The sequence below is a fragment of the Protomyctophum parallelum genome (assembly GCF_964188405.1).
Source record: "Protomyctophum parallelum genome assembly, chromosome: 12".
NCBI lineage: Eukaryota > Metazoa > Chordata > Actinopteri > Myctophiformes > Myctophidae > Protomyctophum > Protomyctophum parallelum.
This window is the reverse complement of record NC_139712.1, coordinates 40065671-40093596: the sequence shown is the minus strand read 5'-3', so window position 1 is coordinate 40093596 and position 27926 is coordinate 40065671.

The following is a 27926-nucleotide window of genomic DNA, read 5'->3' as shown; positions in this document are numbered from 1 at the left end:
CCTCGTTTTTCATCATTTTTGAACATGGGCTATAGCCCATATCGTATGGCATACTATAGCACACCGTTTTTCATAATTTTTGAGGATATGAAAAAAAAAAAAAAAAAAACATGGGTTATAGCCCATCGTTTTTTGATTTTTTGATTTTTTTTTAATCCTCGTTTTTCATAATTTTTGACCATCCCACTGAGCAATAGCCGGCTATTAGACGTGCGTCTACAAATGGGATAAAAAACGTCTAAAAATAGACGTCTAAAAATAGACGTCTAAAACACGTCTATTTTTAGACGTATTTTAGACGTCTATTTTTAGACGTTTTTTATCCCATTTTAGATGCTCGTCTAATAGCCCATATCGTACGGCATAGTGTAGAACGCCGTTTTTCATCACTTTTTAGGATTTGAAAAAAATGAAAAAAAAACAAACATGGGTTATAGCCCATCGTTTTTAGATTTTTTGAATTTTTTTTGAATCCTCGTTTTTCATAATTTTTGACCATCCCACTGAGCAATAGCCGGCTATTAGACATGCGTCTACAAATGGGATAAAAAACGTCTAAAAATAGACGTCTAAAAAACGTCTAAAAATAGACATCTAAAACACGTCTATTTTTAGACGTATTTTAGACGTCTATTTTTAGACGCCGTTTTTCATCATTTTTGAGGATTTGAAAAAAAAGAAAAAAAAAGAAAAACATGGGTTATAGCCCATCGTTTTTAGATTTTTTGAAAAAAATAATTAACCTCGTTTATCATCATTTTTGAACATGGGCTATAGCCCATACCGTACGGCATACTATAGCACGCCTTTTTTCATCATTTTTGAGGATTTGAAAAAAGAAACAAAAAAAAAACATGGGTTGCCCATCGTTTTTTGAATTTTTGAAAAAATAAAAATCCTCGTTTTTCATCATTTTTGACCATGGGCTATAGCCCATACCGTACGGCATACTATAGCACGCCGTTTTTCATCATTTTTGAGGATTTGAAATAAATGAAAAAAAAACATGGGTTATAGCCCATCGTTTTTAGATTTTTTGATTTTTTTTTGAATCCTCGTTTTTCATAATTTTTGACCATCCCACTGAGCAATAGCCAGCTATTAGACATGCGTCTACAAATGGGATAAAAAACGTCTAAAAATAGACGTCTAAAAAACGTCTAAAAATAGACCGTTTTTCATCATTTTTGAGGATTTGAAAAAAATGAAAAAAACAAAAAAACATGGGTTATAGCCCATCGTTTTTAGATTTTTTGAAAAAAATAATTAACCTCGTTTTTCATCATTTTTGAACATCGGCTATAGCCCATACCGTACGGCATACTATAGCACGCCGTTTTTCATCATTTTTGAGGATTTGAAAAAAAAACATGGGTTATAGCCCATCGTTTTTTGAATTTTTGAAAAAATAAAAATCCTCGTTTTTCATCATCATATGGGCTATAGCCCATACCGTACGGCATACTATAGCACGCCGTTTTTCATCATTTTTGAGGATTTGAAAAAAAAAACAAAAAAAAAACATGGGTTATAGCCCATCGTTTTTTGAAATTTTGAAAACAATAATTAACCTCGTTTTTCATCATTTTTGAACATGGGCTATAGCCCATACCGTACGGCATACTATAGCACGCCGTTTTTCATCATTTTTGAGGATTTGAAAAAAATGAAAAAAAAACCAAAAACATGGGTTATAGCCCATCGTTTTTAGATTTTTTGAAAAAAATAATTAACCTCGTTTTTCATAATTTTTGAACATCGGCTATAGCCCATACCGTACGGCATACTATAGCACGCCGTTTTTCATCATTTTTGAGGTTTAAAAAAAAAACAAAAAAAAAAACATGGGTTATAAGCCCATCGTTTTTTGAATTTTTGAAAAAATAAAAATCCTCGTTTTTCATCATCATATGGGCTATAGCCCATACCGTACGGCATACTATAGCACGCCGTTTTTCATCCTTTTTGAGGATTTGAAAAAAAAAAAAAAAAAAAACATGGGTTATAGCCCATCGTTTTTTGAAAATTTGAAAAAAATAATTAACCTCGTTTTTCATCATTTTTGAACATGGGCTATAGCCCATACCGTACGGCATACTATAGCACGCCGTTTTTCATAATTTTTGAGGATTTGAAAAAAACAAACAAAAAAAACATGGGTTATAGCCCATCGTTTTTTGAATTTTTGAAAAAATAAAAATCCTCGTTTTTCATCATCATATGGGCTATAGCCCATACCGAGGGGCATACTATAGCAGGCAGTTTTTCATCATTTTTGAGGATTAAAAAAAAAAAAAAAATCGTACGGCATAGTGTAGAACGCCGTTTTTCATCACTTTTGAGGATAAAAAAAAAAAAAAAAAAAAAGAATTAACCTCGTTTTTCATCATTTTTTAACGTGGGCTATAGCCCATATCGTATGGCATACTATAGCACGCCGTTTTTCATAATTTTTGAGGATATTTTCGTCGTCGTCAACGCAGTCAACGTCGCCGACGTCGTCGTCGTCGTCGTCGTCGTCGTCGTCGTCAACGTCAACGTCGTCGTCGTCGTCGTCGTCGTCGTCGTCAACGTCGTTGTCGTCGTCGTCGTCGTCGTCGTCGTCGTCGTCAACGTCGTCGTCGTCGTCAACGTCGGCGTCGTCGTCAACGTCGTCGTCGTCGTCGTCAACGTCGTCAACGTCGTCGGCGTCGTCGGCGTCGTCGTCGTCGTCGTCGTCGTCAACGTCGTCATCAACGTCGTCGTCAACGTCGTCGTCGTCGCCGTCGTCGTCGTCGTCAACGTCGTCAACGTCGTCGTCAACGTCATAGCCCATGGTCAAAAATAGGATAAAAAACGTCTGAAAATAGTTGAAGATTTGAAAAAAATGAAGAAAAAAAAACGATGGGTTATAGCCCATCGTTTTTTTTTTTTTTTTCAAATTCTCAAAAATGATGAAAAACAGCGTGCTATAGTATGCCGTACGGTATGGGCTATAGCCCACGTTTTTATCCCATTTTTAGACGCTCGTCTACAATAGCCCATACCGTGCGGCATACTATAGCACGCCGTTTTTCATCATTTTTGAGGATTTGAAAAAAATGAAAAAAAAACACCATGGGTTATAGCCCATCGTTTTTTGATTTTTTGATTTTTTTTCAAATCCTCAAAAATGACGAAAAACTGCGTGCTATCGTATGCCGTACGGTATGGGCTATAGCCCATGGTCAAAAATAGGATAAAAAACGTCTGAAAATAGACGTCTAAAACACGTCTATTTTTAGACGTGTTTTAGACGTCTATTTTTAGACATTTTTATCCCATTTTTAGACGCTCGTCTAATAGCCCATACCGTACGGCATACTATAGCACGCTGTTTTTCATCATTTTTGAGGATTTGAAAAAAATGAAAAAACAAAACAAAACATGGGTTATAGCCCATCGTTTTTAGATTTTTTTAATTCTTTTCAAATCCTCAAAAATGATGAAAAACGCCGTGCTATAGTATGCCGTATGGTATGGGCTGCAGCCCATGGTCAAAAATGGGATAAAAAACGTCTAAAAATAGACGTCTAAAACAGGTCTATTTTTAGACGTCTATTTTTAGACGTTTTTATCCCATTTTTAGACGCTCGTCTAATAGCCCATACCATACGGCATACTATAGCACGCTGTTTTTCATCATTTTTGAGGATTTGAAAAAAATGAAGAAAAAAAAAACGATGGGTTGTAGCCCATCGTTTTTAGATTTTTAGATTATTTTTCAAATCCTCAAAAATGATGAAAAACGGCGTGCTATAGTATGCCGTACGGTATGGGCTATAGCCCATGGTCAAAAATGGGATAAAAACGTCTAAAAATAGACGTCTAAAACACGTCTATTTTTAGACGTGTTTTAGACGTCTATTTTTAGACGTTTTTATCCCATCTTTAGACGCTCATCTACAATAGCCCATACCGTACGGCATGCTATACCACGCCGTTTTTCATCATTTTTGAGGATTTGAAAAAAATGGGGAAAAAACCATGGGTTATAGCCCATCGTTTTTTTTGTTTTTTTTTCTTTTTTCAAATCCTCAAAAATGACGAAAAACGGCGTGCTATAGTATGCCGTACGGTATGGGCTATAGCCCATGGTCAAAAATAGGATAAAAAACTTCTGAAAATAGACGTCTAAAACACGTCTATTTTTAGACGTGTTTTAGACGTCTATTTTTAGACGTTTTTATCCCATTTTAGACGCTCGTCTAATAGCCCATACCGTACGGCATACTATAGCACGCCATTTTTCATCATTTTTGAGGATTTGAAAAAAATGAAAAAAGAAAAAAAACGATGGGTTATAGCCCATCGTTATTAGATTTTTTGATTTTGAAAAACGGCGTGCTATAGTATGCCGTACGCTATGGGCTATAGCCCATGGTCAAAAATGGGATAAAAACGTCTAAAAATAGACGTCTAAAACACGTCTATTTTTAGACGTGTTTTAGACGTCTATTTTTAGACGTTTCTATCCCATTTTTAGACACTCGTCTACAATAGCCCATACCGTACGGCATACTATAGCACGCCGTTTTTCATCATTTTTGAGGATTTGAAAAAAATGAAGAAAAAAAAAACACCATGGGTTATATATAGCCCATCGATTTTTTTTTTTTTTTTTTTTCAAATCCTCAAAAATGACGAAAAACGGCGTGCTATAGTATGCCGTACGCTATGGGCTATAGCCCATGGTCAAAAATGGGATAAAAACGTCTAAAAATAGACGTCTAAAACACGTCTATTTTTAGACGTGTTTTAGACGTCTATTTTTAGACATTTTTATCCCATTTTTAGACGCTCGTCTAATAGCCCATACCGTACGGCATACTATAGCACGCTGTTTTTCATCATTTTTGAGGATTTGAAATTTAAAAAAAAACAAAAAAAACATGGGTTATAGCCCATCGTTTTTAGATTTTTTGATTATTTTTCAAATCCTCAAAAATGACGAAGAACGGCGTGCTATAGTATGCCGTACGCTATGGGCTATAGCCCATGGTCAAAAATGGGATAAAAACGTCTAAAAATAGACGTCTAAAACACGTCTATTTTTAGACGTGTTTTAGACGTCTATTTTTAGACATTTTTATCCCATTTTTAGACGCTCGTCTAATAGCCCATACCGTACGGCATACTATAGCACGCTGTTTTTCATCATTTTTGAGGATTTGAAAAAAATGAAAAAAAAAAAAAAACATGGGTTAAAGCCCATCGTTTTTTGATTTTTTGAATTATTTTCAAATCCTCAAAAATGATGAAAAACGGCGTGCTATAGTATGCCGTATGGTATGGGCTGCAGCCCATGGTCAAAAATGGGATAAAAAACGTCTAAAAATAGACGTCTAAAACAGGTCTATTTTTAGACGTCTATTTTTAGACGTTTTTATCCCATTTTTAGACGCTCGTCTAATAGCCCATACCATACGGCATACTATAGCACGCTGTTTTTCATCATTTTTGAGGATTTGAAAAAAATGGAAAAAAAAAAAAACGATGGGTTGTAGCCCATCGTTTTTAGATTTTTTGATTATTTTTCAAATCCTCAAAAATGATGAAAAACGGCGTGCTATAGTATGCCGTACGGTATGGGCTATAGCCCATGGTCAAAAATGGGATAAAAACGTCTAAAAATAGACGTCTAAAACACGTCTATTTTTAGACGTGTTTTAGACGTCTATTTTTAGACGTTTTTATCCCATCTTTAGACGCTCATCTACAATAGCCCATACCGTACGGCATGCTATACCACGCCGTTTTTCATCATTTTTGAGGATTTGAAAAAAATGGGGAAAAAACGATGGGTTATAGCCCATCGTTTTTTTTTTTTTTTTTTAATCCTCAAAAATGACGAAAAACGGCGTGCTATAGTATGCCGTACGGTATGGGCTATAGCCCATGGTCAAAAATAGGATAAAAAACGTCTAAAAATAGACGTCTAAAACACGTCCATTTTTAGACGTGTTTTAGACGTCTATTTTTAGACGTTTCTATCCCATTTTTAGACACTCGTCTACAATAGCCCATACCGTACGGCATACTATAGCACGCCGTTTTTCATCATTTTTGAGGATTTGAAAGAAATGAAGAAAAAAAAAACACCATGGGTTATATATAGCCCATCGATTTTTTTTTTTTTTTTTCAAATCCTCAAAAATGATGAAAAACGGCGTGCTATAGTATGCCGTACGCCATGGGCTGCAACCCATGGTCAAAAATGGGATAAAAACGTCTAAAAATAGACGTCTAAAACACGTCTATTTTTAGACGTGTTTTAGACGTCTATTTTTAGACGTTTTTATCCCGTTGTTAGACGCTCGTCTAATAGCCCATACCGTACAGCATACTATAGCACGCTGTTTTTCATCATTTTTGAGGATTTGAAAAAAATTAAGAAAAAAAAAACGATGGGTTATAGCCCATCGTTTTTTGATTTTTTTTTCAAATTCTCAAAAATGATGAAAAACGGCGTGCTATAGTATGCCGTACAGTATGGGCTATAGCCCATGGTCAAAAATGGGATAAAAACGTCTAAAAATAGACGTCTAAAACACGTCTATTTTTAGACGTGTTTTAGACGTCTATTTTTAGACGTTTTTATCCCATTTTTAGACGCTCGTCTACAATAGCCCATACCGTACGGCATACTATAGCACGCCGTTTTTCATCATTTTTGAGGATTTGAAAAAAATGAAAAAAAAACACCATGGGTTATAGCCCATCGTTTTTTGATTTTTCTTTTTTTTTCAAATCCTCAAAAATGACGAAAAACGGCGTGCTATAGTATGCCGTACGGTATGGGCTATAGCCCATGGTCAAAAATAGGATAAAAAACGTCTAAAAATAGACGTCTAAAACAGGTCTATTTTTAGACGTCTATTTTTAGACGTTTTTATCCCATTTTTAGACGCTCGTCTAATAGCCCATACCATACGGCATACTATAGCACGCTGTTTTTCATCATTTTTGAGGATTTGAAAAAAATGAAAAAAAAAAAAAACGATGGGTTGTAGCCCATCGTTTTTAGATTTTTTGATTATTTTTCAAATCCTCAAAAATGATGAAAAACGGCGTGCTATAGTATGCCGTACGGTATGGGCTATAGCCCATGGTCAAAAATGGGATAAAAACGTCTAAAAATAGACGTCTAAAACACGTCTATTTTTAGACGTGTTTTAGACGTCTATTTTTAGACGTTTTTATCCCATCTTTAGACGCTCATCTACAATAGCCCATACCGTACGGCATGCTATACCACGCCGTTTTTCATCATTTTTGAGGATTTGAAAAAAATGGGGAAAAAACGATGGGTTATAGCCCATCGTTTTTTTTTTTTTTTTTTAATCCTCAAAAATGACGAAAAACGGCGTGCTATAGTATGCCGTACGGTATGGGCTATAGCCCATGGTCAAAAATAGGATAAAAAACGTCTAAAAATAGACGTCTAAAACACGTCCATTTTTAGACGTGTTTTAGACGTCTATTTTTAGACGTTTCTATCCCATTTTTAGACACTCGTCTACAATAGCCCATACCGTACGGCATACTATAGCACGCCGTTTTTCATCATTTTTGAGGATTTGAAAGAAATGAAGAAAAAAAAAACACCATGGGTTATATATAGCCCATCGATTTTTTTTTTTTTTTTCAAATCCTCAAAAATGATGAAAAACGGCGTGCTATAGTATGCCGTACGCTATGGGCTGCAACCCATGGTCAAAAATGGGATAAAAACGTCTAAAAATAGACGTCTAAAACACGTCTATTTTTAGACGTGTTTTAGACGTCTATTTTTAGACGTTTTTATCCCGTTGTTAGACGCTCGTCTAATAGCCCATACCGTACAGCATACTATAGCACGCTGTTTTTCATCATTTTTGAGGATTTGAAAAAAATTAAGAAAAAAAAAACGATGGGTTATAGCCCATCGTTTTTTGATTTTTTTTTCAAATTCTCAAAAATGATGAAAAACGGCGTGCTATAGTATGCCGTACAGTATGGGCTATAGCCCATGGTCAAAAATGGGATAAAAACGTCTAAAAATAGACGTCTAAAACACGTCTATTTTTAGACGTGTTTTAGACGTCTATTTTTAGACGTTTTTATCCCATTTTTAGACGCTCGTCTACAATAGCCTATACCGTACGGCATACTATAGCACGCCGTTTTTCATCATTTTTGAGGATTTGAAAAAAATGAAAAAAAAACACCATGGGTTATAGCCCATCGTTTTTTGATTTTTCTTTTTTTTTCAAATCCTCAAAAATGACGAAAAACGGCGTGCTATAGTATGCCGTACGGTATGGGCTATAGCCCATGGTCAAAAATAGGATAAAAAACGTCTGAAAATAGACGTCTAAAACGCGTCTATTTTTAGACGTGTTTTAGACGTCTATTTTTAGACATTTTTATCCCATTTTTAGACGCTCGTCTAATAGCCCATACCGTACGGCATACTATAGCACGCCGTTTTTCATCATTTTTGAGGATTTGAAAAAAATGAAGAAAAAAAAACACCATGGGTTATAGCCCATCGTTTTTTGATTTTTTTATTTTTTTTCAAATCCTCAAAAATGATGAAAAACGGCGTGCTATAGTATGCCGTATGGTATGGGCTATAGCCCATGATCAAAAATGGGATAAAAAACGTCTAAAAATAGACGTCTAAAACACGTCTATTTTTAGACGTGTTTTAGACGTCTATTTTTAGACGTTTTTATCCCATTTTTAGACGCTCGTCTAATAGCCCATACCGTACGGCATACTATAGCACGCCGTTTTTCATCATTTTTGAGGATTTGAAAAAAATGAAAAAAAAACACCATGGGTTATAGCCCATCGTTTTTTGATTTTTCTTTTTTTTTCAAATCCTCAAAAATGACGAAAAACGGCGTGCTATAGTATGCCGTACGCCGTACGGTATGGGCTATAGCCCATGGTCAAAAATAGGATAAAAAACGTCTGAAAATAGACGTCTAAAACACGTCTATTTTTAGACGTGTTTTAGACGTCTATTTTTAGACGTTTTTATCCCATTTTTAGACGCTCGTCTAATAGCCCATACCGTACGGCATACTATAGCACGCCGTTTTTCATCATTTTTGAGGATTTGAAAAAAATGAAGAAAAAAAAACACCATGGGTTATATAGCCCATCGTTTTTTGATTTTTTTTAAATCCTCAAAAATGATGAAAAACGGCGTGCTATAGTATGCCGTATGGTATGGGCTATAGCCCATGATCAAAAATGGGATAAAAAACGTCTAAAAATAGACGTCTAAAACACGTCTATTTTTAGACGTGTTTTAGACGTCTATTTTTAGACGTTTTTATCCCATTTTTAGACGCTCGTCTAATAGCCCATACCGTACGGCATACTATAGCACGCTGTTTTTCATAATTTTTGAGGATTTGAAAAAAATGAAAAAAAAAAAAACGATAGGTTATAGCCCATCGTTATTAGATTTTTTTATTTTTTTTTCAAATCCTCAAAAATGATGAAAAACGGTGTGCTATAGTATGCCGTACGCTATGGGCTATAGCCCATGGTCAAAAATGGGATAAAAACGTCTAAAAATAGACGTCTAAAACACGTCTATTTTTAGACGTGTTTTAGACGTCTATTTTTAGACGTTTTTATCCCATTTTTAGACGCTCGTCTAATAGCCCATACCGTACGGCATACTATAGCACGCCGTTTTTCATCATTTTTGAGGATTTGAAAAAAATGAAAAAACAAAACAAAACATGGGTTATAGCCCATCATTTTTAGAATTTTAGAAAAAAAATTATCCTCGTTTTTCATCATTTTTGACCAAGGGCTATAGCCCATACCGTATGGCATCAGTGTTGTACCCGAACGCGTTCAAAGAACAATCGTTCACGAACTCGTTCACATTTAGGGTGAACGTGAACTGAACGTACTGTATTTCTGTTTGATGAACGTCATTGTGAACGCGTTCATTTCTGGCGTGTGTGAACGTCACTTTTTCACGTTCATGCCTGATTTATTCTTCGCCGTACAATGTGTTCCGTGCTGAAAATAGCTGATATACAAGCTCACAACGCGTCGCGTCCGGACACGTTGTGAGCTTGTAGATCAGCCACCCCCAGCATGCGGAGATGCAGGCTCTGAGAACATTCAGAAACTTTTGCCTTCACAATAAAAGTATGTGCCCATTCGGTGGCATTTCACATTGCAAAAGTAAAATTAAATGTAAAATGTAAAAAATATATAAAAATTAAAGCAAAAAAAGAACGAAAAATAACTATAATAGTTCATTTTTCAAACGATGAACTTTAGTTCAACATTTTGGATGATGAACTATGAACGGAACTAGTTCATTTTTAAAATTTTGAACTGAACTAGTTCCTAAAAAAAAAGAACTTTCCCAACACTGTATGGCATACTATAGCACGCAGTTTTTCATCATTTTTGAGGATTTGAAAAAAATGAAAAAACAAAACAAAACATGGGTTATATTATAGCCCATCGTTTTTAGAATTTTAGAAAAAAAATTATCCTCGTTTTTCATCATTTTTGACCATGGGCTATAGCCCATACCGTATGGCATACTATAGCACGCCGTTTTTCATAATTTTTGAGGATTTGAAAAAAATGAAAAAAAAACAAACATGGGTTATAGCCCATCATTTTTTAATTTTTGAATCTTTTTTTTTAATCCTAGTTTTTTTTATCATTTTTGACCATGGGCTATAGCCCATACCGTATGGCATACTATAGCACGCCGTTTTTCATCATTTTTGAGGATTTGAAAAAAGTGAAAAAAAAACAAAACATGGGTTATAGCCCATCGTTTTTTTTTTGTTTTTTTTAAAGAATTATCCTCGTTTGTCATCATTTTTGACCATGGGCTATAGCCCATACCGTATGGCATACTATAGCACGCCGTTTTTCATCATTATTGAGGATTTGAAAAAAAAATTAAAGAAAAAAAAATATGGGTTATAGCCCATCGTTTTTTGAATTTTAGAAAAAAAAAATATCCTCGTTTTTCTACATTTTTGACCATGGGCTATAGCCCATACCGTATGGCATACTATAGCACGCCGTTTTTCATCATTTTTGAGGATTTGAAAAAAATGAAAAAACAAAACAAAACATGGGTTATAGCCCATCGTTTTTAGAATTTTAGAATTTATTTTATCCTCGTTTTTCATCATTTTTGACCAAGGGCTATACCCCATACCGTATGGCATACTATAGCACGCCGTTTTTCATCATTTTTGAGGATTTGAAAAAAAAAAAAAAAAAAAAAAAAACATGACTTATAGCCCATCGTTTTTAGAATTTTAGAAAAAAGAAATTATCCTCGTTTTTTTTATCATTTTTGACCATGGGCTATAGCCCATACCGTACGGCATACTATAGCACGCCGTTTTTCATCATTTTTGAGGATTTGAAAAAAATGAAGAAAAAAAAACATGGGTTATAGCCCATCGTTTTTTGAATTTTGTTTTTATTTTTAATCCTCGTTTTTCATCATTTTTGACCATCCCAGCAATAGCCGGCTATTAGACATCTATTTCTAGACGTTTTTTATCCCATTTTTAGACGCTCGTCTAATAGCGTATGGCATACTATACTAGCCCATCGTTTTCTTTTAATTTTAGATTTTTTTTTTATCCTCGTTTTTCATCATTTTTGACCATGGGCTATGGCCCATACCGTACGGCATACTATAGCACGCCATTTTTCATAATTTTTGAGGATTTGAAAAAAATGAAAGAAAAAAAAAACATGGGCCCATCGTTTTTTGAATTTTAGATTTTTTTTTATCCTCGTTTTTCATCATTTTTGACCATGGGCTATACCCCATACCCATACCGTATGGCATACTATAGCACGCCGTTTTTCATCATTTTGAGGATTTGAAAAAGATGGAAAAAAAAAACATGGGTTATAGCCCATCGTTTTTAGAATTTTAGAAACAAAATTATCCTCGTTTTTCATCATTTTTGACCATCCCACTAGCAATAGCCGGCTATTAGACGTGCGTCCAAAAATGGGATTAAAAACGTCTAAAAATAGACGTCTAAAAAACGTCTAAAAATAGACGTCTAAAACACGTCTATTTTTAGACGTGTTTTAGACGTCTATTTTTATAAGTTTTTTATCCCATTTTTAGACGCTCGTCTAATAGCCCATATCGTACGGCATACTATAGCACGCCGTTTTTTATCATTTTTGAGGGTTTAAAAAAAAAAAAAAAAAAAAAACATGGGTTATAGCCCATCGTTTTTTTAATTAAAAAAATAATTATCCTCGTTTTTCATCATTTTTGACAATGGGCTATAGCCCATACCGTATGGCATACTATAGCACGCCGTTTTTCATCATTTTTGAGGATTTGAAAAAAGTGAAAAAAAAAAAAAAACATTGGTTATAGTCCATCGTTTTTTTAATTTTTGAAAAAAGAATTATCCTCGTTTTTCATCATTTTTGACCATGGGCTATAGCCCATACCGTATGGCATACTCTAGCACGCCGTTTTTCATCATTTTTGAGGATTTGAAAAAAATGAAAAGAAAAAAAACATGGGTTATAGCCCATTGTTTAAAAAAAAAGAAAAAAAAGAATTATCCTCGTTTTTTTATCATTTTTGTCCATGGGCTATAGCCCATACCGTATGGCATACTATAGCACGCCGTTTTTCATCATTTTTGAGGATTTGAAAAAAGTGAAAAAAAACAAAACATGGGCCCATCGTTTTTTGAATTTTAGATTTCTTTTTTTATCCTCGTTTTTCATAATTTTTGACCATGGGCTATAGCCCATACCGTATGGCATACTATAGCACGCCGTTTTTCATCATTTTTGAGGATTTGAAAAAAAAACAAAAAAACAAAAACATGGGTTATAGCCCATCGTTTTTTTAATTTTTGAAAAAAGAATTATCCTCGTTTTTCATCATTTTTGACCATGGGCTATAGCCCATACCGTATGGCATACTCTAGCACGCCGTTTTTCATCATTTTTGAGGATTTGAAAAAAATGAAAAGAAAAAAAACATGGGTTATAGCCCATTGTTTAAAAAAAAAAGAAAAAAAAGAATTATCCTCGTTTTTTTATCATTTTTGTCCATGGGCTATAGCCCATACCGTATGGCATACTATAGCACGCCGTTTTTCATCATTTTTGAGGATTTGAAAAAAGTGAAAAAAAACAAAACATGGGCCCATCGTTTTTTGAATTTTAGATTTCTTTTTTTATCCTCGTTTTTCATAATTTTTGACCATGGGCTATAGCCCATACCGTATGGCATACTATAGCACGCCGTTTTTCATCATTTTTGAGGATTTGAAAAAAAAAACAAAAAAACAAAAACATGGGTTATAGCCCATCGTTTTTAGAATTTTTAGAATTTTTTTTAATCATTTTTCTAATAATAGACGTGTTTTAGACGGCTATTGCTCAGTGGGATGGTCAAAAATGATGAAAAACGAGGATAAAAAAAATCCAAAATTCAAAAAACGATGGGCTATAACCCATCGTTTTTTTTAATTTATTATTCTTTTCAAATCCTCAAAAATGTAGAAAAACGGCGTGCTACAGTATGCCGTATGATATGGGCTATTAGACGTTTATTTGTAGACGTAGACGTTTTTTCTGCACCATCTCCTCCTGGGGTGCAGGGCGGTGGCGCGGAGCGGCCGACACTCTCCCCTCTGCATCCTCCCATTCCTCCTGGTCCAGAACCTCAGGTTCTGGTGGTTCTTCTGGTATTTTAATCTTGCTCCTGGTTCCCATTTTCTTTCCCATTAGGGGGGTCTTCTTCCAGACGGTTGCCATCTATCTGCCACCACCACTGCCACCAAATGTCACACTTTGCCCTATAGTGTGTGGGTAGTGTTTGCCAAAAATATAAGGCACATGTAACACTTTAAATGAACAGCCAAAAGTTGGAGAAAACTGTCAGACAGAGACCTTGGATGCAGAGAAGTCTGTTCTTTATTCACCTTTTCACACCATCAAAACTGAACGAAGGTATCTGCACAGCAACTGGAAGGTTGGCCCTCGGTCCTTCCACCTCCACAGTCCTACTTTGACTGACTGGCAGTGGGAAGTCTCCCTACTTATATAGGCTAAACCCCTCCCACGGACCATACCAACCCTAAATTGATTCCACAATTTCCCCAGTTACTCAATGTCCAGAGACACCACATTTCATATACACACATTTAAAGTGTTACAATATTCCACACATTATCCACATAATATACACTGTTATGAGCTGGCTCTTGGGCCATAACAAAGGAGGAAGACACACGGCTGTTTAAAAGTGCACAAACCAATATTTATTTACATTATAACCAACTTAATAAGAATCAAACAAACAAACAAACAATACTACAGTTCTAAGGTGGAGCGTGTTATTCAGTAGATCAGTAGTGTAAGTGAGTGCATGTGTGGTAAATGTAGTGTGGGGTGTTGAATGGTGCAAACAGATGCTGCTGCTCTCATGGAAGGAGAGAGAGACTGAGCGTGGCCAATGCCCAGCCATTTATAGTGCACCTTGGGAACACTGGCCAGGTGCTCCCAATGCACCTGATCAGCAACTCAGAACCTGTGGGAAGCCAAATGCATAGGTCTACAGGAAATGTAATACACACAGGCCCTAGTAGGCCAACTACAGGGGCTGTGACAACACAATGATAAATCAGAGTACTCTAAACAAACCCTCATACTGTTGGTATGTTCCCCACACCCCACAGCTGATAGTTGCTCCCTACAATGGAGTCAACCAATTATCAAGCATCATCATCATCATCTCATTTACATATACATACACAAAATAATATAATTCTCTGCAACATACTCAATAAATAATAATTCAAACTTTAGCCATTCAGTCTCAGTGTCAGGCTGAACTGCCACAATGTTTACATTCAATATGAAATGCACTATTTCACTAGAGTGTAAAGACACTCACACTGTGTTCAGATTACCACACCTGAAACCCACTTTATTGTCTACAATACAACAGTAATACAACATCATCATTTGTGAGGTCTCACAGACAGTGTGGGCTGGGGTCTCACAGACAGTGTCCACTGTGGGGTCTCACAGACAGTGTGGGGTCTCACAGACAATGTCCACTGTGGGGTCCATGGTCTCGGAGTGATTTTCGTCTTTTTTAAATCCTCAAAAATGTAGATAAACGGCGTGCTATAGTATGCCGTCTGAGATGGGCTATAGCCCATGGTCAAAAATGATGAAAAGCGAGGATTCGAAAAAAAAGACGAAAATCACCCCGAGACCATGGGCTATAGTCCATGGTCTCGGAGTGATTTTCGTCTTTTTTGAAATCCTCAAAAATGTAGATAAACGGCGTGCTATAGTATGCCGTCTGAGATTCGGATAGAGACATTCTGATAGAGACATTCTGATAGAGACATTCTGATAGAGACATTCTGATAGATCATTCATGATCATTCTGCCGTGTGGGTGGAGCTTCTTTTCCATCCACCAACTGTCTAAAAACGCGGAAGAGACGCTGGCACACAGCAGAAAACGGCCACGCCTGTCCGCCCAGGTCTGGCAATAGCTACAGTATATAGGGCTCCCGATTGTTGGCCACACCCATGCCCAGGTGCAGGTCATTGTCACTCAGCTGCAGGTGCTTGATTAGTGAGTTAGTGTAGCCAGTCAGTGGAAAAATAAAGTTATACAAAAGCATGCAGTTCAAACAGAAATAAATATTAAGCAAAACAATAAAGTAAAATCACTGCAATAACTTACTCTCACTCTACATGCAAAATTATAAAACACAGCAAATCACGAAAATCACATAAACAAAACCAAAACACATCAAAATGTCCAGCTCACACAAGCATGTCACAAGCCATTTATTGAAAACACAACATGCATTCGTCTTTATGCCATTACTAAACATTATGAATATACTGTTACGTCACAAACGATCATATCTGGTGGAGACCTGTGCCCTGAGGGGCACTTTTTCTAGTCTGGACATTGTGCCAAAGGCAGCCGGTGTGCCGAGCGCAGATGACATGTCAGCCGTACCTTAGAGTATATATGATTAGAGACGGCACCCGGAGGAAACCCTGAGGCGAAATGGACAGTGGCCGAATTTGGTATTGCAGCTCGAGCCAGCGCTGGTCCGTTGACTATCATTGCGCACGTTCATGTTATTGGGGCCATAGCCTGAGCTAACGCTAGACATTTCTGGCCTAGATGGGAGGGCCGCGGCTCAGAAAAACGCGCACCCTGATTGGATCTCATCGATCTGTCCGTCACCGCCGGCCCCTCCTCTCCCCCCTACTGCAGCGCTACGTCACATAATTTGGAGCGACGCCCACCCGGAAGGGTTGACTCCCACTTTTAGACCAGAGCGGCCAATGCGTTCCTCCAGGCTTTCAATTTTTGCACCAACAAAGTGAAAGCCTGGTACCGAGGCTATTGGGGCCATGACACGTGAACGAATGTTTCATACGTGAACGCGCACAAACGGCACAATGATAGTCAACGACCAGCGCGTTCATATTATTGGGGCAATCCATCCCAGAATGCACTTGTTCCTAGGAGTGAAATCGCCTCATGCGCTTTTGAGCAACTTAATGCAAGTGGATGGGAGGAGGAATCCGGTGCCGTCTCTATTCATATATACTCTAAGAGCCGTACGTGTCTCCTCCCCTCCACATGGCGTGGTGTCCTTGTTGAGGTGAGTGGGATATCATCCATAACAGACTAGACGGTAATGTGCGGTAAATAATGGCACGTCATTATTGGGACGAGTATTGTACGAGTACGACCGGATGATTCATCCTAATCAATGGCATTGTGCAGAATGGCATCGTGAAGTTCTGCATGATCACTCGTGAAGATCACGTTGCAAGACGCATTTATGAGCATTGTCACGTGCTATTCAGCAGAAACTGAGTTCTCATATATGCACCAATTTTCAATTTAAGATCCTATAACTGTATTCTTTGTTAAAGATAGAGTGCCGTGATTTTTGTACTTGTTTTGCATGTGACTATGGAGTTAACATTACTCTAATAGACCCCCAGGTGTGGTTATAAATATGTCTTCCCTGTGTATTTTTGGTTTCGTCCTGAGAGCTAAAAAGCCTTTGAGTCAAAAGGCCCAATCGAAATGACATGAAATGACATGAAATAACCCCTTCCTCATTATCATAAAACAACAGCTGTGGGAGAGGCTTAAGTTCAGGTGGGTGGTGCGAAGGTGAAAACCAGGTATACTTAATGAACTGGTGGGTGTGACCACATAAAAACATAATTTTAAACTTGATCGTGTTTAAGGGGGGGAAAAGTACGGCACTCCATCTTTAAGTAAAGTAGACAGGACTTTAGCAGCTAAGACTGGTGTTCAGTATTATGTATTAACTCTGACTTCAGTATATCCCTTTCCCCGACACACTATTAGGGACATGTGAAGGCTTTGAATATTGTAGTTTGTGCTCTCTATCATTGCACTATATTGCTAATGATTACATCTTAATGTCAGGCATTAACAAGAGTGTTCCCTCAGCCCTTTGTTCCTTCAAAACTAACCCCAAGCCTAACCCTAAACACAATATAGGGCTGAGAGAACATAGACAGAACTAGAACTGCACTCTGTCGAGTGCATACTTGCTTGTTGCACACTAGTAGGCCATACATGGCCAACTAGTGCGCAAGCAGAGCGCGCAAGTACTTTCGACCGCTGTAAACTGTTAAATCTCAGTATCTCTGTGAAGAAACGTTTGAAATGTATAATCATTAGGTGTAACTATTTGCTACCTACCTACTTTATGCATATAAACACCTAGTATTATTAAGTATGGTTCAAGTTTCTATCTATATAAGAAATACAGTTTTATCGATGTAGATATATTCTAGATCCCTTTTTAGTTTTTCAAAGAAAAATAAATCATTGATATGTGAATTAAAATATATTATACAGTATAATTATTGTATTACTTATTGTAAATTGTCAATTGTTTTAAATGTATTTCATCTTGGACTATAGTGATATTAATACTAAATCATGATCAGAGTAATATGTGTCTCTAACTTCAATTTCTGTAATAATACTTTCACATTTGTTAAAATATACATGATCTAAAATACTTCCGTAATCTTTGGTTGTATTTGTATTTAATTGTTTAAAGCCTAATCTTGACATGTAGGTCTTTATACTTCTATCTTTCTCAGTATTATGGTCTTCATTGAAATCTCCTATTATCATAATTGCAGAAGTCGGAGATGATAGATACTTTACCATGTTTTCGAGAAATGTGTTTAATTTCGAAAGGTCTGTTTTAGGTGATCTGTACATAAGAATGATATATAGATCTTTATCTTTTACAGTATACATACGTGTTCTACTTTTTCTAATATCCTGATTTCATTTTGAGTTATTTCAATGGAAATATCTTCTTTTATAGCAAACATAACTCCCCCACCTATAGGATTGAATAGTTAATCCCCAAGCTAATGTCAACGGGAATTGAAACCTATTTGTTGATCCTGTTCTTCTGCCTCCATGGAAAATGATAGCTTCATGTCTGTAGATTGGAACTGCTTCTGGATATTTTTTATAGTTACTATTAGACTTCGCATTAAGACCAACATCTTTGTCTTGGAATTTAACGAGTATTACTGTAACATAGGTGCCGTTTTTCCCAAAGTCAATATACTCAACAAATCCTCTGATACCGTTGACTAATCCATCAGATACCATTACATTAGTAGTCAACATCACTTGTGCACCAATTGCTATACTGAGTGTAGTTGGTAAACCTCCTGTTTGTGATAGTTTCCTTTTTGTGCAATCCAGATCAAATAGTCGTGTGTCTTTATCTTTTCTACTATCTTCTGCCTTTATATGACAAATAGTAATATTCAATTTATCAAGTTTGTACTTATTGTGTTCATCGACAGATGTATTCTCTGCAAAGACATGAAGTGCATCTTCTGGGTAATTATCATCATTAGGATTTATTTATCTTGATTGTAACTGTTGGATATCCTCATCTGTTATTTCTCCTTCTCTGACTCGATTCAACATTACAGCAAAGTTCAAATCATCTTTCTGTCGCATTACTTCATTAAGTTCCAACAATTTAAATGAATCCCATCCATTACCACATATATTAGCCATTGCATTACGTGTACCTTGAAAGATGTATTTTTGCATTACTGGTGGTAATTGGAATAGATCTCCAACGGCTAAAATAGATACATTGCCTAACGGTTCTTGTACCTTTGAGCCATTTTCAATAACATTTGTGCCTTTAATTTGACTCAATCGTTACAAAATCAAGAACTGTATTTTTACACCATTGACGATGGAAATCCATTAATTGTTTTTGGTTCAATGATCTCATCATTTTACAATATTCTTGATGAGATAATATATCTCTCCTAACTTCTTGTTTGTAAAGATCCCCTGTGTAGTTTCTTTGATTTCTAGATACAAGTTCTGTATTAGCATCCAGGTCCTCTTGACTTATTTCTCGTTCCGTCTCTTCATCCTCCTTTCGTATAAGTATTTCTTCGTGTTCCGTGGAGCAATATCTTCCCAAGCAAGTTCCGGTGGACCATTAGTTTCAAGGTTCCTTATAGCTGCATCTATTGCTTCTGGATTTATACTGTATTTCTTCTCATTTTTGAAAATGACATAAATCTTGGCATTATAATGGTTTTCATAATTAATGTATTCACTTATTAGATCATCTTCTTCGTCTCGCCAGGGTAAATACAACATTAACTCAGCACGGAAGTGTTTCTGTTTCTTTATTGTATTTATGAAAGCTTCTTTACATCGTTTGTACATAATACAGAGTCCATGTTTTAGAATTATGAAATTATTTATTTGGTTTTCTTCCTTTTTTTCAATTTCTACGTCTTCTATTGTGTCATCGTTATTCGTTTTTCTATTGTAATTAGCAACAAATTCTGCTAAACAAATATCTTCTAATATATCTGGCCTTGCAGCGTACCTCTCGATAATATTAGAATAAAAGATATCCTGTTCATCATCTTGCATATCTTGAATAATTTTCAATGGCATCATCATTGATACCCGAGAATTCTTAGAGTTTGTGTTTATAAATATTACCTTAGTGCTCATTTTCTTTAAAGGTAGTGACAGTAGTCTGTATGCTGCTTCTTGTGCTGAAACATCTCTATGGTTGAGGAATACTGTTTTTATTTTATTTATTTGATCTCTGAAGTCCATATCTCTACTTTCATGTGATACAATTTTTAATAGTTGTCCCATGTTCTTTTCGGTTTCGGATCATGTACGAGGCTACATACATTACACAGGCGTATGGATCTGTAATGTATTGTATATCCATGTTAGCTTTCCATGCCATAAGAATGTCGGGATTGTAGTTATTGATCCATATTTCACTTGGTCTTCTTTTTAGTATAACCGTATTTCCTCTCTTTGAAACGGCTAGAGCTATTTTGTATCCGTCCTCTGTAAGTTCAAGTAATTTAAACATTTCATTCAACTGCATATTCTCTGATAGTTGGTCTTCATGTATAAATGTCATTACTTTTTTTAATAGAGTACGTGCTCGTTCTAACTCCTCATCCGAATCTGTTTCCCTTGCAATTATAATTAAGGGACTTGGTGGTTTTGGAAAATTAAATCTACAATTTCCTTTCTTCTTACATGCACATGAATGAGTGTGTTTGTAATGTTTCTACTAATTTTCTTAACTCTGGTTTTTCATTTTCATCCGGTAAACTACAGCTTACGATTTCATCTATAAATCTCTTCACTTTTTCCTTGTCATCTACGTCTAGTTTCGGAGCATGTTTGATCCATAAAATACTATGAGCATGAGGTGAACCTCTTGCTTGAAATTCGATTCTGAAAACAAAGTTGATTACTTCTCCTAGTGGTCCTAATTTAGATTTTATAAAATCTCGTATAAAGGTTTCTAATCTATAATTAAATTGTCTTGCAGCAGTCACAGGATTTCTTCTTAACCATTTGCTCCTATCCTCAAAACTCATATTCATTATGTCTTCAGTAGTGAATTTGATTCCATGTTGTCGAGCAATGATCTGTATAACTTCCGGCCATCGAAGATCAGCTGATGATAACGTCAAAAAACGGCGGGTAGGCTATATCTTTTTGACATAGATAACCAGCAGATCATATAGTGTCCTTTGCCAATATACATTAGATCCTCTTACATCTTTCAAAAATCTATAAGCATGATCTTTTCTCAATAATCCTTCAACGTTATATTTATTTATTTTTAATCCTGCATTCATAGTTAGACCTTTAATTTCTCTTCCTTTCGTCTGTCGTAACATGATCGATGCACTGTCACATACTTGTTTGCATTCCACACCATACTGACTGGCAAGTAGGTATTCAACATCCTTGGCAAACTTATATACTTAGATATATACTTATAGTTTTGCACACTACACTAACGTTAAGATTTATGGTTAACTTTTTGACACTTTCGTTACTTTTATACACCCCAGAAACATAATGTTGTATTACTTACGTCATCATTGAGAGCAGTTATAAAATAGCAAATTGTGCCTGATCTGCCTGATATACTATATAGAGTATGTAGTTGTAAGTTGATTAGCGGTATACTGTGGTTACTTTGCCTCAAAAACCGTGACAGCCAACCCGCCATTTTATGCGTATGCAAGAAAAACAGCAAATCTGTGCCTGGTTTGCTGGGACCAGATTACACAAATTACCATATTTCTTACGTCATCATTGAGAGCTAGTCATACAAATACACACCACGTACTCTGGTCCCAGCAGATCAGGCACATTTTGCTATTTTATTTTTTACTGGTTATGTATATAGTATACGTATGACTAGCTCTCAATGATGACGTAAGAAATATGGTCATTTGTGTAATCTGGTCCCAGCAAAACAGGCACAGATTTGATGTTTTTTTGCATACACATCAAATGGCGGGTTGGCTGTCACGGTGAAAGTGACTGGGCGAAATGATTACTTGCGCGCTCTGCTTGCGCAAGTAATTACCGCAGCACTCATATTGAAAATCACACCCGTGTGAAGTGAGGGATGCTCTTAGACTACAAATCTTAGGTCACATTCTCACCTAATACTTCGGTAGACTCAATGCGTATGGGCGGAGAATTTGGGATTCTTGCATATTTAATTTGCTGCGGTTTGCCTTCACACAGCTGTCATCCGCCGCAATTGGAAACGCAGCAGGGGGGACCTTTATCAATGTGTTCCATTCATAAACTAGCCTACACAGTGACATCTATGGTGATAAAATTATACTCATAACGTGCATGTGTCGTGCCATCTGGGACTGGACCCCCCTCTCTCTCTCTCGCTCTCTCACTATACGCACGCAGCCACACACTGTTCTTTTGGGCATGGAGGCACAGCGCTGAGCGCACTGATATAACAGACAGCAGCGCAAAATGTTTACACGTTTATTGAGATGAAAGTTCCTACTCCCCACTAGTCCCCACACAGTGACAGCACTCCATGTTTACGGCACGCACAGACAGACAGAATATTCTGTAGGCTATAATACTATTACACTGCACTGCAGTGTTTATGTGTTTTCTTAAGCAATTGATTAATCTCCTCATTCGACCACGTCTATATCCACGGTAACGGGACATCTTTGCGCTGCGTAAAATATGCCTTCTCCGTCTCCAACTGTGTTCAGCTCCTCACCCGCCACATTGTTTGCTTCATTTCCTTTATTTACTGCGGATTGCATTCACACCTGCACCGAATCGTAATCAAGTGCGATTGGAAGCGAAGCGAAACCCCCGTTTTTGCTCGGAGTATAATGCGGTTCTTTGATACGCATTACGATTCGAATGAGCCTTCACACCTGCCAAACGAAGTGCACTTTCTGAAAATGCGCAGCAGGATTCGTTTTAATCGCAGCAAAGCTCTCTGGTATGAATGTGACCTTACAGTGATGTAATGATGATGTAAAACAAACAATACATTATCTTTATTGTAAAATGGCGTTTTTAAAACAAACATTGAACTAAAAACAAACATTGAACCTGTAGGAGGGGCTAGTGGCCCTCAAAAATAGTCTCAGAGTGCATGGCACTCTGGCACAACAGTAGAATGATAAGATAAGATAACAGCCAGCACTCAATAATATCCTTTCATTGATTTATGGCAACGCTGAGGAATACCAATCAGGTCAAAACACGCTTGTTGCTTTTCTGGGTGGGAACATATTGACTCCGGTTTAGATGTCCATTGATGTCCCTGGTTAGTCAAATCCCTGAAAAGAGCAAGCTAGGGTCTCTACATTGTGAATTTCCCACCTAACATTGTGTTTCTTTATAGCATTACACAAGACAAACGTCCCTCCCTGAATTTACATTGACTTAGTCCAGGCTCATATTCATGAGTCACATTTATAGGGGATCCACTGTGAGGAGAAAAGACAGACATGAACACATTGTACACCTACAGTACACAGACAGATATGGCAACACAGACATATAACATCACAAATAGACTTAGATAAATAACCAGACAAAACACAGACACATGCGCGCTCGCACACACGCACACGCACACACACACGCGCGCGCACACGCAGACAGAGGGAGGAAGTAGGAGACAGCCCAGCAGTAAATTCTGTAGATAGCAATGGACAAAGGCTTCATTCATGAGACAGACACACCACTGTACCCATTGGCGGGAGTCTGGGAGGGGGGGGGGGGGGCTGCTAGCTCAATCTAATTAGCCTGCACCAGACCCTAAGACAAGTATTGTGTTAAGGTTAAATATTTGTAAAGGTCGTGATACTTTGTTGATTCATGAGTTAAGTCAAACATTAATCTGTGGTCTATGAATCACAATGGGAGGTACAGCAAAGTCTTTCTGTACCATCCCAGCAAAGCACGGCCAGGACCTGGACGAATTAGTGATGTCTTGATCGTGGCCAGATCAAGTCAAACCAAGACAAGATCTGGCCCAGAGAGAGTCCAGATCCACTTAAGTTATATCATAAGTAGTCAGATCTGGCCCAGAATAAGCTATATTATTAAGATGTCCTGGAAATGTCGTAAAGATCATCCCCATATGTCCTGAACGTCACCGGAGTCACCGGAGGACGTCATCATAACGTTATCATGACGTAATTTGGCTTGCTGGGATGTAATAAACAAATAAAGTAATTTATGTTGTGTGTGGGTGTGACTGTGTGTGTGTGACATATAATTCTTTTTTTTAATATATATATAATTTTTATCCCACGATTTTGTAACCAAATTTACACCCCTGTGTCAATTATCTAATGTGATCCTGGGCTCTACACAACCTCCGCCAACCTGGGAGATCAACGGACTTCCATGAGTGTCCAAGTCACTCCTTTACACCTGACAGGGGGGAGTTTCCCTGGTTGGACATAGCGCGTGGAAGGAACATGTTATTCCAACCAGTTCCTTTCCCCTCCATCAGGCACCCCGGCTGGCCAGGGGGAGGCAGTTTAGAGACCAGGATTACTGCATGTTTTTGTGAGGGTACCTACCCTAGGGGACACGGGGAGAACATGCAAACTCCACACAGAAAGGCCCAGAAAGGACACACCGCCAGCGCCCACAGCATCCCCAGCGGGAATCGAACCCAGGACCTTCTAACTGTGAGGCAACAGCACTACCGACTGTGCCACCGTGCCCGTGGATATATATAATTCTTATAATATATATTTATATTTAAGTTACTTTAGAGATGTAGAGACAGTGACCCCAGAAATCTTGTTTATATTTCAGCAGAACAGCTAATTTTGAGATTTCTTGTAGTGGGGATCACTTGTGTCTCTATAGACATTTAAGTGCGGTTACAACTGTAGATAAGCATTTTATTCATGCATTGAATAAAATGCAGGTCGTTTTGTCTCTAATTACACAGGTTACATTGCCCACCATGACATCATGTCATGCCATGGGAAAGATTGTAACGGTTCTTGGGGCTGAGATTTCTCTCACTAAAACCAGAGAGAACGAAGCTACAGACTGATTATGAAATCTTTAAAATCTCTCTTATAGTTATAATAAAGAAATCAAATTGTCATATCAGTCCTATACCTACATCTTACAAATGAGACGTGATAATCAAAATAATCCACATTTTCTGTTCTTCACAACTGACAAATTGCTGAATTCTCATTATTAGCCCCAGTGAACTTGAGGAAGTAATGCAGCAGCTCATTGGACCACTTCTCCCATCTTCATTCATATAAATGTTCCTCACTAATGCTCATTATAGGATGGTACCATTTCTGTGTGCTCACTGGCCATGGCCAGTTCAGAAAACTGCTCACCAGGGTAGGTACCCTCACAAAAACATGCAGTAATCCTGGTCTCTAAACTGCCTCCCCCTGGCCAGCCGGGACGCCTGATGGAGGGGAAAGGAACTGGTTGGAATAACGTGTTCCTTCCACGCGCTATGTCCAACCAGGGAAACTCCCCCCTGTCAGGTGTAAAGGAGCAACTTGGACACTCAAGCATGAAGGAAGCATGAGTTCAAGTCCGTTGCTCTCCCTAGGTTGGCGGAGGGTGTGTAGAGCCCAGGATCACATCACAGGATGATTGACACAGGGGTGAAAAATGCGTTACAAAATCGTGGGACAAAAAATATAAAGTAAAAATAAAAATAAAACTGCTCACCAATGACATCATGGGTGTGCCAATGACCACCCACACCACCATTTCTCAACTAGTTGAGTTATAACATCTGCCTTCTAAAATATTGATATGGTCATGACCTTTTTAAAGATAAGCTGTGGCTAGTTTCCCAAGGTTATGTAACCACTGTTGCTACAGTGGCGAGAGAGAGAGGGGGGGGGGGGGGGGGGGAGGACAGTCTGACAGTGTAAATATTATTGGGGTCAGGTGTTCCTCCTTGCAGTCCATTGAGCACACCTTTCCATTTTGCTCTGCTTTGCGGATCGTCAGCACTCTAACCTCTGTGAAAGGACTGAGACTGCTCTAGTCTTGCATGGCCAGCTCTATCTATCTAATCTAGCTAAAGCCATTCTGGGAAGCAAGGTTAACACAACATACACTGGGTTGGGTGTGCGCAGACCTTAAGATTCTCATGATTTGTGGGTTTGGAGGTATGTTGTCATGTAAATGTATATTTTGTAGTGATGCATCATGCACCAAATATTCGTCAGCGAAGAATATGGCTAAAAATGCATTTTCGGTCCATTCAGTTTCGGCCCGAATAGGCAGAAAATATATCACAGAATAGTGTATGCAATTAATGCATTCAAAAGAGCTGATAAATGTTTTATGGACACATAATAGTGATTATTAAGGTAAGGTACAGCCATGACAGCAATGGTAGGAAAAAAAGATATATAATATTAATCATATTCAGATATTCGGTACTGTTTCGTATATTCGGTTTCGGCCAGGAATTTCCCTTTCGGTGCATCCCAAATATTTTGGTGTCAATCTAATGGCGGCTCACTCCGGAAGACTTGCATGTCAACTATTGGCTAGTACATTCCACAAGTTGGATGGACAGGAGCGTTGTAATTGGCTCATTAGTGCTGGAGGAACGGTGCAGATGGGCCTGAGATTATGAACTCACAAAAATAACATACATTTAGTTGTCATTGACCGATTTGTGTCACCAAGAAAGACAAATACCGGGTCATCAGCTTGAGCTCACTAGTCATCAAGACAGCTAACTGGACGGTCCTCAAACGTTTGAGGCTTCGTACACACCTACACAACAAATGTTCGGTCCGTGTGTGACATCTGATTGCTGTTTGATTGCTGTCCCAATTCATTTTCAATGGGAGTCACATGGTTTGACCAAACATTTTTGTTTGATGAGGGGGGAGCAATCAGCAATCAAACACAAATGTTTGATCAAACCATGTGACTCCCATTGGAAAAGCATTGTGGTGGCCCAAAAAAATAAAAAATAAAACATTGCTTGATTGGCGTTTGGTGTGAATGAAGCCTTAGACCCCCTGCTGAAAAACTCACAGAATGGCTTTCGCCTCGAGTGCACCAGTCAGGCAGATACTGGAAGGTGTCGTGGAGCAGTACCTGTCAACGGTGATCTCCTTCATTGACTTCCAGAAAGCTTTTATCACCATACACTGGGGGATACTAATGTGATAAATGATAGTCGGACTTGAGCCAAGGTTTTGATGGTATGACTTTGATAGTTTGAGATACTCATCCTGGCCCCCTGTCTGTTTATTGTGGCGATGGATCATGCCCTGAGACTCACAATCAGTGGCAGGGAGGAGACACTGGGTTTCACACTGGTCCTGAGGAAGACTCAGCGAGTTCATCTCATCACAATCACTGACCTCGACATTGCCCTGGTCTCAGACACAGCCGAGAAATGAAGGCAGTGGAATTGAGTGTAAGATGATTGGCCTAAAGAAAACTAAATTAACAGCATCATTGCTACTGCCAACGGGACATGATTGAGGTAGTCAAGGACTTAAAATATCGCAGAGCCTGGACTGCCTTTACGGGACAGGATCTGAAGGTCCAGAGGGCGCTTGTATGGAATGCCTTGTACGGGATGAGGTGAGTGTGGAAATCTGAGATGGTGAAGAGTTTGTGGCTGCAGTAGAATCCGTACTGCTGTACGGGTGAGAGAGATGAATGCTCACAGTACAGCAGGAAAAGTCCCTAGATGGTGTCGACACAAGAATTCTATTACATTTGATGTTGCATGGGAGAACCACATCAGAAACATGGAACTCTGCAGGGGCCTCTCATGGGCCACGGGCAAGGTCAGGAAAAGAAGGATGAGGCTGGGTGGGCACTGTGTCACTGGAACTAATGGCAAGTTGTGAGCTTGTAGATCTGCTATTTTGTAGGCTTTTAGCCTACAATGACATGCCCACAATAGGGACGCCAGGGTTAGA